The sequence below is a fragment of the Anser anser genome (genome assembly GCF_964211835.1).
Source record: "Anser anser genome assembly, chromosome: 1".
In the NCBI taxonomy this organism is placed as follows: domain Eukaryota; kingdom Metazoa; phylum Chordata; class Aves; order Anseriformes; family Anatidae; genus Anser; species Anser anser.
The window spans coordinates 189,761,849-189,780,241 of NC_139720.1; the positions used below are offsets into that span (position 1 = coordinate 189,761,849).

General features: G+C 49.2%; 1 long non-coding RNA gene across 1 annotated transcript; it reads left to right on the forward strand.

Moving 5' to 3' along the window:
* The first annotated feature begins 11,704 nt into the window (after nucleotides 1-11,704).
* On the forward strand, nucleotides 11,705-17,947 carry LOC310892128. Its single transcript, XR_014577887.1, has 3 exons — nucleotides 11,705-13,363; nucleotides 17,135-17,320; nucleotides 17,573-17,947. It is a non-coding gene; the product is annotated as an uncharacterized lncRNA (long non-coding RNA).
* Nucleotides 17,948-18,393: the final 446 nt, after the last annotated feature.

An 18,393-nucleotide genomic window follows, 5' to 3' on the forward strand; every position in this document is an offset into this window, starting at 1 on the left:
GCCCTTTGCTACACCTCCCAGCTTTTCTCAAAGTTTTCTCCTCCCCACAGCGGGCTGCGGTGTGGAACCAGAAGCAGAGCTCTGCTCACCTTAGCAGGTCCTCACTCACGTGAGTCCTGCCATCAATGTCAAAGGAAATGAGTGCATGCCCAGCAGCATGGGAACACGTTGCACAACCCGTCCTAAATACAAACCGGACATGGCAGATAAAGTCTCTGCCAAATATAATTGCAGTAGCTTCGGGGCCCAGCCAGCTCGCATTAACGTCAGCGGGCGGCGGGTCCAGGAGGCTGAGCCCTGCGAGCAGGCGTGATGCTTGGGGGCACCCGAGCTCCATGGTGGGCACCGTGCCCGGCCCGGGGTGTCCGTGTGAGCCGGGAGGTGGAGCGCCTTTGGAGGGGGAAATTTGGGTAATTGCATCCCAGGGAACCAGGCTTCCGGAGCGTGTAATTGAGCTCCAATTAAATTGCTCATCAGCAGGTATTTGCTAAGAGTCGTTGCTGACGCTTTACCTGTGCTTGTGCTTTGTTCTTTGGCACGTTACTGGATTTAAGGTTAAGGTAGGGAGCAACCATCAGCTCCTTCTCAACACCAGATCTTGGCTTCAAAATCCAGCCTCACAAGATGTCGAAATGACTTTGGGCTGGAGGGTTCAAGCAAGGTTCCTCTGGCACATCCTTTTTCTGATTCTCCTCCAGTAGGACGCGTTACTGGCCAGAGAGGACTCCGGACACCCCAGCCAGGATCTGGCAGACTCTGGCCGTTTGCACAATGTGCTGAAATGTGTGCTGCGGTGATGCTTGAACTTTCTTCCAGCTGGCCAGACTCTCAAAAAGCCCAAGCTTTACAACCACGCCTCGCTTTCAGACAAAGCCATGACACCTGGTGCTGGGCACAACAGTTTAGGAAACGGTCCGATGTAAGGAGTGTCAGACAGGAGCTCTGAGGGGGTATGGACGAGCACACCTCTGGGAATAAAAACTCAGAGTTTTGTTTGGGTATGTGTGCAGAGCCTTGGTGCAGTCATGACTGCATGTGCCATGGTCTGCTGCTGTTCATTGTGTGTGTGTATGTGTGCGTATACCTGAGCCTGAGCACGCACAGATGATATTAAGCATGCCTAGATAATAATAAGCACTTTCCTTTGGTGATGGTTAGAGCTTATTCATAAATATTACTAGAGGAATGCAATTTTCCTTGGAAAAATAAAGGATTTTTAATAAAGCTTTAATTACTATGTGTCACAGCTCTTTCTTAAACTGCAAATATTGAATTTCAGTGTGAATTGTGTTTTTAGGTGACTAAGAGGGTATCGAAAAACTCACTTTGTGATTTTAAGGGATGCGGGAGAGAGGGTGCAAACAAAGAGCCCGTCAGAAAAGCATTTGTAATCATTCAGATCTGGCTGTGCAAAGAGATTAAAGCAGGAATCTGAAACGGAGCTCCTTTATAAACCAGCCTCGACAGATTAAAGCGTAAATCCAAAATTTTATAGGCAGCCCACTTCAAGTTCGGAGTCACATGCTTGATCCATTTTTAATGGTACTATTTTTGCTGTCAGAGAAACATCAGTCTCGACAGCCTATAAAATTAGCACAATCCCTCTCATAAAGATAAAAGCTGGAGCCAGAGCTGCTTGGGGCATGGGTGGCTGGGCCACGGCTGCACCGAGAGCCAGGTCTCACCATGGCCATGGCTGGAAGAGATGTCCTGTGTCACCGTGGGGCTGCTCCTGCCCTCTTCCCAGACTGCCTTCAGGAGCACTTCCCAATTTTCGGGCCCTGGACCAATCCATGGTCGTGTCTTGATTTTTTGGGGGAATAAGTTCTGGGCTGATGCCGACTTGATGCTGTGAGATACTGTTGTGCACAGGTCTGTTGTGCCGGTTTTCTCACTCGGGATGCACAGAGGCCAAACACGTGCGATGGTCGTGCATCACCTACGGACACGCAGTGCCCAGCGGAGAGGATGGGGGCACGGGGCAGGGGCAGGCAGCTCCGGGATGGATCCATGCCATGAGGCTGTGGGAAAGCGAGCAGTGATGCTGATGTGAGAGAATGGAGAAAATAAAGGCCTGCCCTCACTGGGGAAGCAAAAATGCAAAAGGGTCGTCGTGGGAAAGCCTGTCATCAGCTTCTCAGCCTTCCCCAGACTTTTTGTCTGCTTGTGAATCAGTGCCTGCAGATGGGGCACTCAGCATCCTCTCTGCCCTGGTCCCTCATGGCCTGTGCCTCTCTACACAGAGCTTCACCTTGTGCTACTGCATTAAAATACCAGGAAATAATGGAAAATGAAGCCTTGGTCAAAGGAACTGAATAGGAGGAGGAAGTTCAGCAAGGGCTGGTGCAAGGAAATGCAGCCAGGAGCTGGTGTTCCATGAAGCATTCAGTGGAGAACACTGTTTTTTTCTCTCCTTTATTTTTCTCTACATCTTTTTTATTGATCTGTGTGAGGAGAGAGTTGTGGACATGTGAGAGCCAGCAGTATCCCCCTCCTTCACCTGCAGCCCCTGACTCCATCATCGTTTCTGACTTTCTTTGTGCTTTTCTGCACAGCTCCAGTTGAGGCAGAGCGGTTGCCGGACACAGAGATGAGCTCTGGCTCCTCTCCAAGCTTAAACGAACTTCCCCTCATTGGGAAGATCACCTGCAACGGCACTTCAGCCATTCACACAGTGAATATATGGGAGGATGCTTTCCCAGGTGAGGTGCAGAGCTGCCCCAGGTGGCCCCATGTCCTCAGGAGGTCTTCTGCAGCCCTGGATGGCCAGGGGAACCTCACGGCTTGTCAGTGGTGGGCTTTGGTGGAGACTTACAAAGCAGTGGAAAAGGCCTGGGAGGTGGAATGACCAGCCTCCCTCCACTTTCACCTCAGCCAGTTTTGTGTGCGTATGTCACGTTGCCATATTTTTGCTCAAAACAGACCCTTCTGGGACATGGCAAAGACTGCTCTGAGACAGAGTGTTGGGGAAACAAAAAGAAAACCAATGAAATCAAGCTTGTTAAGTTTTACAGTAAACCGCTACAAGTTTGAGGCATGACATAAAAGCTGGGGCTTTCAAAGAACCCTGAGGGAAGCAGACCAAGGGCTGACACTGAATTTAATGTGCTGCACGCCGAAGGAGGCAGCTTTGGAAAAATGCCCATATGTATACACTGTCCTCAAATTTTATCAGACTTAGCAAAAATGATGTGCTCCAGAGCAGCCAGGGGGCCTCATGCTGGATGGAGAGCAGCATCCTGAGATGGGGGCCATCTGCCCCAAATTTCCCCACAAGTTGTGATGGGAACAATGGTGCTGTGCGAGTGGTGGAGCATTGTAAAGCCTTTTTCCTGCCTTAGTCTGGTAAAACCATGTACAGCCTTCACTTCTGCAGGGATGAACACCAAAAGGGAAGATTTATATATTTTTTTATTTATATTTTTTCTTTTTTCCTTTTCTGCCTGTAAATTATTTCCCAGAAAGAAGCAAAAACACGCACACATTGCACACAGTGCCACCCCCCCCTTTTACAAAGCCCTGAAGAAGATGTGTGTTTTGGAAGGAGTGGCCCCACTGTGGGGCCGCACATTTCACTCTACGCTGAGAGGGGAAGAAGCACTGCATCTTATCTTTTAATTGAGATATTACTTTTTCTTGGGAGATGTAATGGGAATTTTCTCAGTGTACGCAGAGAAGAGGAAACATTTTCAGAAAATTAAAAAAACCCTACACAACTCAACAAATTGCAGATGAAATCTATGTAGGAACAGGAAATGAATTTTCTGTTAATAATCCTCAAGGTTAACAAATCCCTAAGAGCCATGGGGTGAGCATGGCTCTGACATCTACCCTCCAAAGCACATTTCATTTTATTTTATTTTTTTAATTGAATGGATTTCTCTTTTTCTCTTCTTTGTGGGCGATGCGTTGGGTGACATAAAGAGGCACTGAGCCAAAATGAGCTGGAATTGAAAGAGAACTGAGGGAAGAGCAGAGCTTTGCTGGTTTGAGGATATTTCTTTTTAATGTGGGAAGAAGCAAACCAAACAGGCGGAGTTCCCTCCAAAAAAAAAAACCAACCCAGAACCTAATTCAAGTCCTGGCTTCAAAGCCCGGTGCCTTATCTAAGTGGCAGGATTTGTCATCACAAGTATGGTCACATACAGAGAAATAGAATAATAAGAGTAAAAAAAATGTATTTAGTGCTTTTAATACAAAGTTGTCAATCTGATTTTTTTTCCTTTTGAATTCTAGCATTTGAAGTTTTTGCTAATGACTGGGACACTGCAGTTGTGCAGCCTTAGCAGCATCACAATTTTTCTTTCCAGCTTCTTCTTTCTCTCTTAGATGTGGAGGGAGAAAGCCTGAAACCCCAAGCCCTGAAGATCAGACTCCGAGAAGGCTGTGAAAGGGGTGTGACTGCTGTGTCCCAGCACAGGATCCTGAGTACGCTATTTTTTCAGGATTTTAAGTCAACTTCATGATGGGAAGGAGATGGTGAAATGCTGGCGGTTGGCCACCCTGCTGGTGCCTGGATTTCTCTCGAAAGCAGGATGAAAATGGAGGTGTTGGAAGGACTCTTCAGCCTGTGGACGAAATGTTGCCTCCGCACTGACATCCAGATGCTGTTTGGGGTTTGCCCATTGAAAATGGTGCCTCTCCTGGGCCGTGCTGGTGATACCTCTCTGCATGCAGCCAGGGCTTTTGAGCCACTTAAGGTCCTTCCTCTCCCCCAGGTACTTCTGCCTCGGTTTGTTTTGTGATTGGAGCTTTGATTTCTGCCACAATTCAATTTCATTCTAAATTTGCCCAGAGATTAATCTAGTTCCTCTGAGTGCCAGCTATTTGCAAAGAAAAAATTAAGTCGTGGGTTTGAGTAGCTCTGGGTCCAGTGATTAGATTGTCATCCTCGCCTCCAGTTGCAGACAACACAAGATGAACACAGCATTGCAATGTCAATATGCTTGGTACACTTCTCAAACCCACTGAGCAAACACGCGTGAGGAGCATGCTGCAGGTAGGTTTGCTTGCCAAGGGCTGTTGCTTCTTGCCTTGGCTGTGCTTTGTGAGTGCATGGCTCTGTTTAAACAGGAAAACACATTAAGAGGCACTTCATCTCCAAGTGCTCCTGCCTACAGCTCCTGCATTCCTGGCCAGGTTGTTTAGCAAATATTAAGTGCAACTTGCTCGTGGGACCCTCTGAATCCAACACTGGCAGGCCAACAGGGCCGTGCTGACATCAACAGGGTGATGGCTGAACTAAGCCAAGGCCAGGTGTATGCAGTATTTTGTCACGTTTCTTTCTTCTTACTTCTTGTATCTGTTGTCTGTAGGTCTGTAGGCTTCCTATAGAGCCTCTGACAGTCACTGTGATGGAATTACAGGGTCTTAGAAGATCCCAGTTTGGAAGGGGCCCACAAAGACCATAAATTCCAACTCCCAGCTCCACACAGGACCACCCAAAAACCAAACTCCATGTCTGAGAGCGTTGTCCAAACACTTCTTGAACTCCAGCAGGCTCGGTGCCATGACCACTGCCCTGGGGAGCCTGTCCCAGTGCCCGACCACACTCTGGGTGCAGAACCTTTCCCTAACACCCAGCCTGACCCTCCCCTGCCCCAGCTCCATGCCGTTCCCTCGGGTCCTGTCGCTGTCCCCAGGGAGCAGAGCTCAGCGCCTGCCCCTCCGCTCCCCTCGTGAGGGAGCTGCAGGCCGCCATGAGGCCTCCCCTCAGCCTGCTCTGCTCTGGGCTTGACACACCAAGGGACCTCAGCCGCTACTCATATGTCTTCCCCTCTTCACCATCTTTGTCGTCCTCCTTTGGATGCTTTCTAACAGTTTTATGCCCTTTTTATATTGTGGCACCCAGAACTGCACACAGTACTCGAGGTGAAGCCGCACAGTGCAGAGCAGAGCAGGACAAGCCCTTCCCTCACCCGCTGGCAGTGCTGGGCCTGATGCACCCCAGGGTACGGTTGGCCTTTTGGGCTGCCAGGGCACACTGCGGGCTCACATCGAGCTTACCATCAATCAAAACCCCCAGATCCCTCTCCGCAGGGCTGCACTCCAGCTGCTTGTCTGCCAATCTCTTCTGGGGCTGGGTTCATTTAGCTTGGGCCATTTGAAAGCTGACACCTGTAGAGGTCGGGAGAGCCAATGCTCTCTCCACGTCCATTTTTCTGAACTGGCTGTGGACGGACACAGAACTGCTTAAAAAGGAGATGCCTGCCATATGGAGGGGTAATGGTGCACAAAGTGAATCCCAGCCGAGGTCACTCTGTTTTCAGATGCTCAAGCTGAGAGGGGTCAAGGTGCCCAGCCTTTGAGGGAGACTCAGCACTGTCCGCAAATCTGGTGCCCTCACAGTTTCTTGAGTTGAGTTAAGACACTCATCAGCAGACAAGGCTCTCATCCTGACTAAATTTACAGTGGAAATCTAGTCTTACTCTCTTCTGTTCAATGGCATAATACAGATTTAACATAATGCAAGGACTTGGTCAAATGTGAAAATTTACAGATGCTGCTGTTCCAGAAGTATTATACCAAAAACCTGTTCTTGACTATCACTCAATAAAATATAATAAAACGACCTTTCCTCAAGGTTACCTTGAAACAGATAAGCTAGCCGAATTTAATCCTTACTTGACTGAATATGAGTCCCAGATATCTGATCCACATTCCCACAAACATCTCGGTGTAAAAAGTGAGAGCACAGCTGCTTACTTTGGCCTACCAGGCACTTGTCCTGGGCACGGGGTTTCTGTTTGCTCCTCCAGAAACCCCCCTGCCCAGGGTCCAGTGACCACTGATGGTCCCAGACTCACCTAACATGAAGTAAAACTCTCCCAGGAGCTCTCACCACAAATGGTGTAGGAGCAGAAGTAGAAACTGGAGAAGGTCTCACACAGTTCCCTCTGAGCGTAGCTGCTGTAGATCAGGCACAGATCTTATCTGTTAAAAACAAACAGACAAACAAACAAAACCCCACAGCCACTGATTCTTTCTAAACTCCCTTTCCTCTCCTCTCACGAGCCTCTTTCTGAGACAATTCTCTCAAACAATCACATTTTCCCACTTCTACCTGCTGCTCTTTCATTCAGCCCAAGAGACTTCTCACCTGCAATCACTTTTTTTTTTCCCCACTAGTAATCAGAAGAGATCTCTGTATAACAAAAAAGAGGCTATTTCAACTCCTTCTCAGTAGATAAGGTTGTCAAACTGTGTTTCCATAAGAGGTGATCCCCTTCACACCATACCCAGTGCCAAAGCTAACAACTGCTCTTCATCCCTTAGCTTCTCTACAGCTAGCTGGGCTGCAGGTGCCAGTCACCTCGTCCCCTAGTCTGAACTCGATCTGGTTCCTCTTGAGACATCAGGAACATGATGATCTGAGAGGCTCACCAGAAAGCTAAGTAGTGGCTCAACACTTTCTCCAAAAGAGTACAAGATAAAAAGCAGATCGAACTACAACAGGGGGAGAAAAAGACACTACACCTGGAAATAAGCATGCCCATATTTATACCAAAGGAAATACTTGCAATAGCTGAACAGAGTTGATCCTGCAGAAGATCTAGAATAACTTGCTGGGTACGTTTCCATGAGGAGACAAATCAGGCCAACAAAGTCAATTTTCACATATTTTTACAAGTGTAAGGAAAGGTTATGGAATTAAGGAAGGGTCTATTTGCTTGTCCTGGATAAAGGAGTGTTTTAGGGTTAGTGGCTCTGATTGTCAGTCTCTCACCTTAATGACTGCACAGGGGCCCATTTGTCAGTAATAATGATTATGTTAAAGGGTTACGAGTTCCTGCCCATAAGAAAACCAAGCAAGAAAGACTGATGCCGTCCACTCTGTCTATATATATCTGCTCGAGCACTGTGTGAACAGCTGTTGTTAGCTACAAAAGCAAGTGTCCCACAAAGAAAGAGTACTGGGCAAACCAGTTGACCAAGGAAATGGAGACTGTCATAAGGAGAAACTCCAAGCTTGTGGTGTACCCAAAGCCAAGAGAAGCCATCACTGCCCTCTGCAAATACCTTAGAGAGGCGGAAAAGCTATTTAAGGGAAATGCTGGCACCAGAAAAGAAAGAAAGAAAAAATTTATAACCTTTCTGCAACCACTTAGGCTGCAGAGTGAAGATTTCTCACCATCGGGGCATGATGTTCTGTGGAGTCCCTGAGCCTCTCAGGGTGGTCACAGAGGCTGGAAACCCTTCAGTGATCTTCAGTTGTGGGTACGTGTGGTCACTGCTGGCAGCTGCAGGCACTGCCTTCAACAGGGGACCTGCAGAGCAGAGAAATGTCCACTCATGGCTCCGAACAACGAGCCCTTGTCCTGGCTCTGGCAGCCCACAGGGGTGCCTGAGATAAGCTCTGACTGAACAGAGATCCTGGATGCTGATGATGCCTACAACATCCATCAGACAATAAAATCAATTGATCTCCTTATCACGGAAGAAAAAAAGTCCAGAGGGCTTAGGCTTGGGAATTAGACCCCAGTCACATCTCCACTCCAGGACAGGAATTGTCTGCCCAGCCTGCGAGATTGCTCTGACTTTTCTCAGTTTAATCTGGTTTCATACGGATAGCTGGTACAAACTGGTCTGGTAGTGACCCCATTAATTCCCTGGTTCACAGTAGCAAGAATTGCATGTCCGTGTCAGCGTGGCTGCACCCATCTCCTCTGACAATTTTTCCCTCTGGAGGAACCTAAATATCCCCTGTGGGGATCTGGCTGGAGGCCACTGGGCCCTGCCACAGTGGAAGGAGCCTCACGTCCCAGGCAGCAGCTCCAGCCCCAAGGGACAACCAGGGCCTCCTCCACATGCAGATAGGCTGCGTGACACCTTTTACAGGGTGCCTGCAGGAAGGCTTTGCCCATGCGCTAAGCACTGGGTGTGATGTTTGTTTTTCCCATCCACACTCATATAACACAAGGTATACTCAATACAATGTGTCATTGGGCCCAGGAGCGGTGGGGGCAGGATCATTTCTTCTGTCACTGTCAGGGGCTTGAGCAGATGTTAAAAAAGTGAAGTAAAAGTCATTATTTGCATCCACAGCGATAATGTTGTACCACTAGATATATTTATAAATGCAGTAAAATACTGTGTTTTCTTTTAACTGAAATCAGACCTGCTCAGGAAGCAGGAGAGTTGAGGGCAGCAAGTAAGCAGAGAGAACTGACAGTAGTCAGAAGGGAGCAAGAGTCCTTCCAGCCATCCATTCAGACGTGCGGAGGGGAGGGTGATGGAGGGGAGGGTGACTGATGAAACACTGAGGAGTAGGGACTAAAGAATTGCCGAGATCTCACTTTTATTTATTTATTTTTTCAACAGCCGCCTTTCCTCATGTAAAGACGCACGGCCTGGCCCCTGAGGCACAATGAAGTAGGTCACCAAGGTTTGAGGGTTACGTTCCTGGAGCTGCTGAGTTCAGTCAGGTTTTCCAGGCCTCTGACCCTGTGAGGAGTGAAGCTTACAGAAGGAGACGTACGAAACAAAACACTTTGAGGGGAGCAAGGCTGCAAGGGGCTCGCCTGGCTCCGTCTGGGCTGAGGGACGTTGCAGAAGACCCCACCACCAGCCTGTTGTCAGCAGGACTGCAGAGGACCTGGGCACTCTGTTCAAATGTATAGACAGGGTGTGTGGATTTTGAAATCCAAGTAGGCCACCATGGAGTACAGGGAGGCAGGGGTGATGGGACCTGCCCATGGCCACAGTGCAGGTTGAGGGAGAACTTGGAAAGGATCTCAGGTCCCCTCAGCGCTGCATGTTCCTGCCACATGCAGTTAGGCAGGGCTGCCCTATGGCTAGGACTTTGACAATGCTCTGTGCCTTTTTGCCCCGTTACTGCAGACTTCAGCTCTGACATCTTCTAGCGAAGCCATGGCTCCCTCCAGCACCCAGGCAGGCAGCCCTTCCTCTCACTTCTTCTTTCCCCAGCTGCACACAGCCCCAGGCAAGCGGCCAAGAATGGCAAGTTCTTCTTTGCAGCTTCCTCAGTCGCCTTACGCAAGCCATTAAACGGTTTATACCCACCCCACACCCCTGTTTTCTATCTTGTGACTCTGTGCTGGATATCATTCCATCAAAATTAAGGTGTAAACGCCCTCCAGGCCTGAACCTGGCTCATGCAATGTTTTGCCAGAGGTGCAGCTCGTGTGCGTGTGTCATGATGGCAGCAATGATCAGGTGAGCATCACTTACAGGGAGGCTGGAAGAAGGAGCCTGTTTTGTTTTGGTTTTGGTTTTGGTTTTTAATCACCCTCCATGCCCACACAGCCCCTCTATAACCCTCTGTAGGGTTCTCTGTCTTGCCAGAGGACCGGCAGTTGGGTCGCAGGAGATTTTCTATATGCACTTTACCATCTAATATTTCATAGGATCACAGAATGGTTTGGGTTGGAAGGGACCTTAAAGCCCACCCAGTTCCAACCCCCTGCCATGGGCAGGGACACCTCCCACCAGACCAGGTTGCCCAAAGCCCCATCCAGCCTGGCCTTGAGCGCCTCCAGGGATGGGGCATCCACAGCTTCTCTGGGCAGCCTGTGCCAGGGCCTCACCACCCTCTGAGGGAAGAATTTCTTCCTTATACCTAGTCTAAACCTACCCTCTTTTAGTTAAAAGCCCCTTGGCCTATCATCATCACTCCACTCCCTGACAAAGAGTCCCTCCCCAGCTTTCCTGTAGGCCCCCTTTAGGTACTGGAAGGCTGCTCTAAGGTCTCCCCAGAGTCTTCTCTTCTCCAGGCTGAAACCCCCAACTCTCTCAGCCTGTCCCCATAGGAGAGGTGCTCCAGCCCTCTGACCATCCTCTTGGCCCTCCTCTGGACTCGCTCTAACAGGTCCCTGCCATTGTGCTGGGGGCCCCAAAGCTGAGCGCAGGGCTCCAGGTGGGGTCTCACCAGAGCAGAGCAGAGGGGGAGAATCACCTCCCTTGCCCTGCTGGCCGCGCTGCTTTTGATACAGCCCTCGATATGGGTGGCTTTCTGGGCTGCAAGTGCACATTGCTGGCTCAGGTCAAGCTTCTCAACAACCAACACCCCCAGGTCCTTTTCCTCAGGGCCGCTCTCCATCCCTTCTCCACCCAGCCTATATTTGTGCTTGCCCAAACCCAGGTGCAGGACCTTGCCCTTGGCCTTGCTGAACCTCTTGAGGTTTGCACAGGCCCAGCTCTCAGGCCTGTCCAGGTCCCTCTGGATGACATCCCTTCCCTCCAGTGCGTTGACCATACCACACAGCTCAGTGCCACCAGCAAACTTGCTGAGGGTGCACTCGATCCCACTGCCCACGTCACTGACCAAGATGTTAAACAGTGCTGGTGCCAATACTGACCCCCGAGGAACACCACTCATCACTGATCTCCACCTGGACATTGAGCCTGTGACTGCAACTCTTTAAGTGTAGCCATCCAGCCGATTCCTTACCCACCGAGTGGTCCATCTGTCAAATCCACGTCTCTCCAATTTAGAGACAAGGATAAAATGTGGTTCTTTCAGAACCGTTGGCTCCGAATAAGCAGCTGCAACATTTGCTGCGCCAGAATGTTCCTCACCCCCCAAGCTACAGCTCCATGCGTCGCACCACCTTCAGCAAGACTGTGTGTAAGGTGTGTTGCAAACTGCATAGGATCAAAACTTCCTAATTCTGGAGTTAGTGTGTCTTCCTACCTCCTCTGTGCCAACCCCAGCTGCGACCCTGCCTCCACGTGAGGGTTTGGCCAGGTCACTTGCTGGAGGGCAAAGTCCTGCTGGCAGCGGCTGCTTCTGGTCACAGCCCAGGTGGGTACGTTGTATTGGTCCCTGTGGTCTTTGGGGTCTGAAGGTGAAGGTGTGACCATCGTGCCTACGTGGCCCACCTTCCCTTTCTCCTGATCTGAGCAGAAAGAGCATCTTCCCGCCCAGTGTTGCCCCCTTCCACCAAAAAAACAGCCCTGCACCATGTCCCCTCACACCTGAAAGGAAATCCGCTTCCCAAATACTCATCAGCTCCCACTGGGATGACCCCATAGCATAGCCGGGTGTGCTGCAGCTCCCACCCACACCGCCCTGCTCACCCTGCCCGGCACCGTGACGCCCAGACAGCACCGCCAGAATCATCACGGCTGCGGGACTACCCCGCTCTGTGTCCCTGGTATGCAATAAAATAGAATAATTAGAGTGAAATGAAATAAAAAATGAAATAAAATGAAAAGAAATGGTATGATATGAAAAGAAATGGCATGAAACGGGAGGGTATGATATGAAATAAAATGAAATGAAGTGAAATGAAAATAAAATAAAATAAAATAAAATAAAATAAAATAAAATAAAATAAAATAAAATAAAATAAAATAAAATAAAATAAAATAAAATAAAATAAAATAAAATAAAATAAAATAAAATAAAATAAAATAAAAAAGCAAAACGAACCTACCCAAGACACGCGAGGCAGCCACACGCAGGACCCGGCGAGCCCCTGGCCCCAAGCAGCCTGCGGCCAGCAGGTGGCACCGCCACTGTGGGAGCCGGGGGCTGGCCGAGCCCCACAGCAAATCAGGCAAATCTAACTCATTTTTTTTAACTAAGTATTTATTTTATTTTTATTTTTTTTTAAACATGAGCCCAGAGCTGCAAGGCACTTGATGGGAAAGCTGGTGAAACGGGATGCTCTCTGAAAGGTCTGTTGGTGCAGAAAACCTAACGGAAGAGTGCTGCCCCTTTTATTGCTGGAAAATAAAGGGCGAGGTGGGTGACATGCCTCATACCCTACCGTCCCCTTAGCCCGAGGAGCTGAAGGGACTCAGTGCATTGAGAGGCCCCAGCAGGACGTCCCTCCAGCGGCATCTCCACGTGCGAGGACCAGGCTGAGGACTGGGCGGCCGCTGCCCGTGTCCTGCTCGCCTGCCAGCTCCTCAGCTGCGCCCCGCGCCCGCAGTCCTCCGAAAGCAAAGTCAGTGAGTCAGCAAAACAAGGCTGACTCAGCAGTTCCCCGCTGGAGAACGGAATCAATGACTCGGCATTTACGAGGCAGAGGTACAAGCGAGCAGCCCTGAAGTACCCGACTGCTGTCTTCCAAACGCAACCTCCTTCCTAGGGGTGGTGGGGATTTCAGCTTGCTGCTTCTCCCAGCGAGGCAGGTTTGTCTAGGGGGAACACAAGGCCATGCGCCCTGCCAGCTCCACTTACATGCTCCTTCTAGCGCATCAAAGGGTCAAGTATGTTATGTTTTGCGCATACCGTTAATGATTAACTGCTGTCTGTAGAGGAACTAGTTTTTCTCTTGGCTTTAAAAAAGCTCTTGAAAGATGAAACGGCAAACCAGCCTTGGGTTGGCTCCAGCAGGTATTTACAGCTACTGTATTGATGGTACAGAAGATTAGCAGGCATCTGGAATCTCAGGTATTTATTATTTTTTTTTCAGCTGATCTGTTCCTGGTAGGGTTGAAAATGGTTAGAAAAGCATGAGAGAAAGAGCAGGCTTGTGGCTGGGGCACATCGCTTCCTGGTCTGGTTGCCAGCTCGGTGTCACCTTGCACAGGTCACTTGGAGAGAAAAAGGAGAGCCCATCCCTCCTGTTTCAAGGCATCTGCAAGCCCACGTCCAGCTCCCATCAACAGCAAAGCATTGGCGCTGGCCACAGCCATCCCCTGAGCTGTGGGGTTTGGCCCCATGGAAGCAGAGGGGATTGTGTAGAGTTGGTGAATCCACCTGTTTTGGGAGGAGACAGATTGCTCTTTGGAGGAACCTACTAAGGAGACTTTTAAGAGAGGTTTTTGCCTTGGCTTTGCTGTTCAACCCTGAGATGGCTGAAGATGGGTGGGGTGAGTCCTGGCCTCAGCCTCCTCAGGAGCCTGCCCTTGAAGTGGGAATATCACTACCTCCTTCTGTCGTACGCCTTTATATTTTAAGATATTCATAGAAAGGATCGATCCCTACGGTAATCTTATAGGAAGGCTATGGGATGTACCTGCTGGGATTGCGAAGGTTTGTCCAGCACTGCATGAGTGCGGGAACAGGTCATGATAGCACTGTCTGGAGAGCAGCTATGCTGGTTGTAGGCAGGTATCTCGGCTGGCCAAAATCTGACAGCTTCTCGCTGACTCCAGGAGGCTGGAGCAGCTCTGCTGGGGCTGTGGAGGCCCCCTCCCAAAGGCCATCGGAAGGACCACGAAAGCAGCCACCTCCCAAGAGGTCCCAACTCTTCACAGCCCAGCTTTCATGTCATAAGTACGCCCTGATGATAAAGGAAAATAGAAGTAGCTCAGACCAAATTATTCTTTTAAGCACAGCCTCCGGTCATTGGGAGAGAAGTGGAAGCACAAATACGGATTCACAGATCTGTTGCGCACAGAGACGGTATTGATGGACACGTTAAAAATATCCGCGTGGCCGTAAGCCAGAAACCATTCTGTGTCTAAAACGGGTTTTCATTTCCTTTTCCTTTCTTTTGTTTTTGTTCCACTTTTTATGAAAAAGCCTTTGCACAACTCTCCACTTCGGTGCTTTACATTTAGCTCTTCTGAGGCAGGGAAGGTTGTTTTTTTTTTTGTGTGTGTGTTTTTTTTTTTTTTTTTGTCTATGGAGCTGCTTACAAAAAAAGCTTCTAAGGCTGCAATGCAGACAGACATTTTTCATTGTGTCTCTTGAGCTGGGGGCACCAAAAGTGGCTGGGGCTGGCAAAATGTTGAGAAGAGTGCAGGAACCTGGGACGTCACCAGGAGGGTGCTGCTGGTGCTGCTCTGAGATGGGCTGGGAGGCTGATCGCAGGGCCAGGTGTGTTGTAACATGCTCGGATCCCTTTGGGGAGGACACACACTGATTAGCTGACATACAGCAAGTAGAGCAGCCTGCTATAATCTATACTGGATGTAATCAGAGTGTTGCAGAAGAAACAGACGGATATAAAGGGCTTTTGCCCAGGAGCTTCAAGTATTTAAAATCATCTTCCTATCAGTTAAACCTTTCCCTCGGAGCAGCCGGTTGTATTTCAGCACATAAATACAGTGCATTCCTTGGACGAGTGAAATAATCAGAAAGCTTTTACCAAAGGTCCCCAATTAGCTTTTGGATACAATTTCACATCGCAAAATCTCAAGACATTGTGTGCAGAGAGCAGGTAGATCTTCTCCAGCGCAGTGGTGGCCCTTTGTGAGACGTGACAGCTAACTCCCTAATTAATCTTTGAAATGTCAGAGCCTGCTGGAAGTAATTGGGCCTGACAGTTCAAGGGCTAATTAACTTCAAACCCTGCATTTCCTCTCAATTCCTTCACAATTCCAGGTCACTTATTTACTTTCTTTTTACATGCTTTTTAATGTTCGGGAGTGTGTCCATTCATGCCTGCTTTTCTGGACACCAAGGTCAAGACTAAAGGCATTAGGCAGGCTGTGTTGCACCTTCTGGATTCTCCTGGAGCATCTTGACTTGAGAGGAGAAGGAAGATGCTGCAGGCAGAGGGCTGGCCGCGGGGACACAGCAGGAGGCTCCTGGAGCACCGGGAGGTTTCAGCAGCATCCAGGAGCAAGGCGCAGAGGCTGTTCCAAGGCTGGGCAGCCTGTGGAGCACAGCCAGCGTCATTCGTCATCATTGCCATCCCAGGGAGGCTGCAGGGAGCAGTTTCGCAGGCCCCAGAGCACTGCCGTTGCCTCGCCCAGCTGTACTCGAGCAGCATTATGTGTGCTGCAACCCGATGTCTTGGGAAGCCTCCTGCAGCAGCTCTCCTGGGGACCATGTCCCATTCATCTTTCCCTCCCTGCAGTCTCGTGTGGCCCTCGGCTGACAGAAGATGAAGGACTTCTGCAGCAGAGGATCCAAGCCCCGTTCCCCGCTGCCCGTCCCCGCACGGAGTGACCTTGTGACTATTACTAGAAATGCATGAAAAGCCTTTTCGCCGCTTGACAGGCTCAGCTGCTGGCCAGGCACAGATATAGAGCAGGTCTTTGTGAGAGCAGCACGTGCCTGGGCTCCTGAGCTACCCCCTGTGCCTCTTTGGCTCCCAATTTTCAAGGACGAGAGGGGCGAGGAATTATTTGGGAGGCATCCCCCATAGGTACAGGGGGCTGCGGGGCTGCCCTCAGGCACCCCCTTTTATCCACTGGCTTCAGACACGGCTCATACCTGAGCAGGAGGATCATCTGCTCCGGAAGGAGGGGCTGGAAAAGCTGTATCTGATTTCCTCGCTCCTTTTCTCTCCTCATTTCCTCCCAGCTAGGGCTTTCTTCCAGCAGCCGCGTAACCCTCTCCAGACAATATCTAATCTGTCTGTCACAGACGTACCGAGATGTCCCATGAGTGTGGTACCTCGTGATGAGTGACAACTGCCATTAAGCGCTACTCCTCAAACGCCAAGGCTCATGTCATTAGCGGGATCGCACAGATTCAGGCTGTCTCCTCGGAAGGAAAGGGATCGCCATATGTTCACTCGGGATTTACATAACGTCTCCTTTCACGAGCAGTGTCTTTAGGAGCCCAACAAAATGAAGAGCGCACGATTGTACGAACTATATTTCATATATTGTTGGTTTGCTTTTAAGAGTTTAGTCAAATAAAAGAATGTTTGATCTTATTCGGAGCATTTTCTTTGACTAAATGTTATCCAAGTCACTGCAGATTGTCAAGGCCAATAAAATAGAGGTGAAACATCAACAGAGAAGAGCTTTCTGACAAGTTACTATCTTACTGTAAAGGGTCGAGGAGCGGGGGAAAGCAAATATAATGAACCAGAGAGCAAATGGCAGCATGAATCCTTTCCATATAGACACTGCAATATTTCATCTGCAGTTACAGCTTTTTTTTCTTCGTGCTCTTTTAGGAAAGCCATATGAAAGCGCTATTAATTTCAGTTTTTCCCAGTCACCTTCCTATCCTGTGTTGAATGATGCTGTGATGACAACAGCTCAATATGACCACGATCAGGCCTGCTATGAATTACACCACTTATTCGAGTTAGAAAAGTCAGAGGTTTATCAGGCACAGGAAGCCAGTGTCAGAAGCAATAAGTCCTTTGTTCAAGCTAGGAAGTGTAAGGATATCTTGCCTTCCTTGGCATTACGAACAGGGCACACGGTGATGGCAGGAGCTGGCAATGCTGAAGGAGAGGCAATGACTTTGAGCATAGCATGTGGAGTTTCTTGCTTGTGTTTGCATGCCTAAAACATACATTTATCCTAGCTTCAACCTGAACATCCTCAATCTGCTTTCCCTGGCTACCCTGACCGGTGCTGGCTGCTGGGACAGCTTGGATCATGCTCCACGTGGTCAATGGAGAGACCCCACATTGGTTGCACGTTGGTCTTCTGCCCCATGGCTGTATCCTTTGTCTCTACACACAAGTTGTACCACATGTGGAGATAAAAGGTGAGGGAGGACTGTTTCTCTATGAAGATGTTGCTTTGGGGGCATGATGCTCTGTAAAAAAGTAAAAAAGTTGGGAATATCTGCTCCCACCACCACTGCCTTCTCTTTTTCATGCCCTGATGGGAGTGTAGGAGTGGCTGTGGACCTTCTGCTGCTGTCTCCAGAGAAATGGATGCTCGCACTCACTTTCTAGCAAGATTTTTCCCGATGCTAACACAGATTTCTCCTTCCTCTCTCCTCCTGCACCCCAAGGACAACCCTGCAGGTGACCAGAGGAGGCTTCTGCCATGCAAGCCAGAAGGCATCTGGGGACAGAGCTAGGAGCCAAAGCCAGGCTGGGCGTGTGGCTGCTCTGGGTGTGACATGTGGAGTTCGCTCCTCACGGGTTCCTGTGCCTGGGTCATATGGCAAAATGAAAATTAAGCAATTAATTGCATTTTCTGTTTTGTGTGTGTTTAGATTGTTAAAAGGCATGAGAGCTTTCTGGCTTCAAAGTGAGAAGCAGTAAATACACGGGTACCAGAAGTGGCTTTTGAGTGTTTCTTATTGCCTGCGTTTCGGAGCAGAATATTTTAGCTCTCCTAAGGAGACACTGCCAGCTTTTGCTATAAAGGGTACACAAGCTACCCGGGGCTCTGCTCCACGGACCTTTCATTGGCTTTGCCCTGTACATATGTGACCATTATTTCCATAATGTACAAGTAAAAGCACATCGGTAGCGCGGGTGTTTCCAGTAATTAATGCCTCAAAGGTTAGGCATGGCTCTCTTGTTGAGGTATCATGGTGCTCTAGCAAGGATCGCTTTGCTGCTGTGTCTTGTTGTGCTAAAAGCAGCACAGTATTTTGCTGTTCTAATATTACAAAGGTTATTTTATTCAGATGCACTGGCCAAAATCTCTTGAGCATGCTGCTGCTCTCAGCCCTAGGCTCCCCACTGCTGGCGGGGGGATTTTTCCTTTTTTTTTTGCCTTTCAGCAGAGCAGGAATGTGCTGGCAGCAGCAATACTGTGGTACCACATCCCGGCCAAGAGGCCACCACTTTTTAAAACCATCTGGCATGACATAAAGCATTT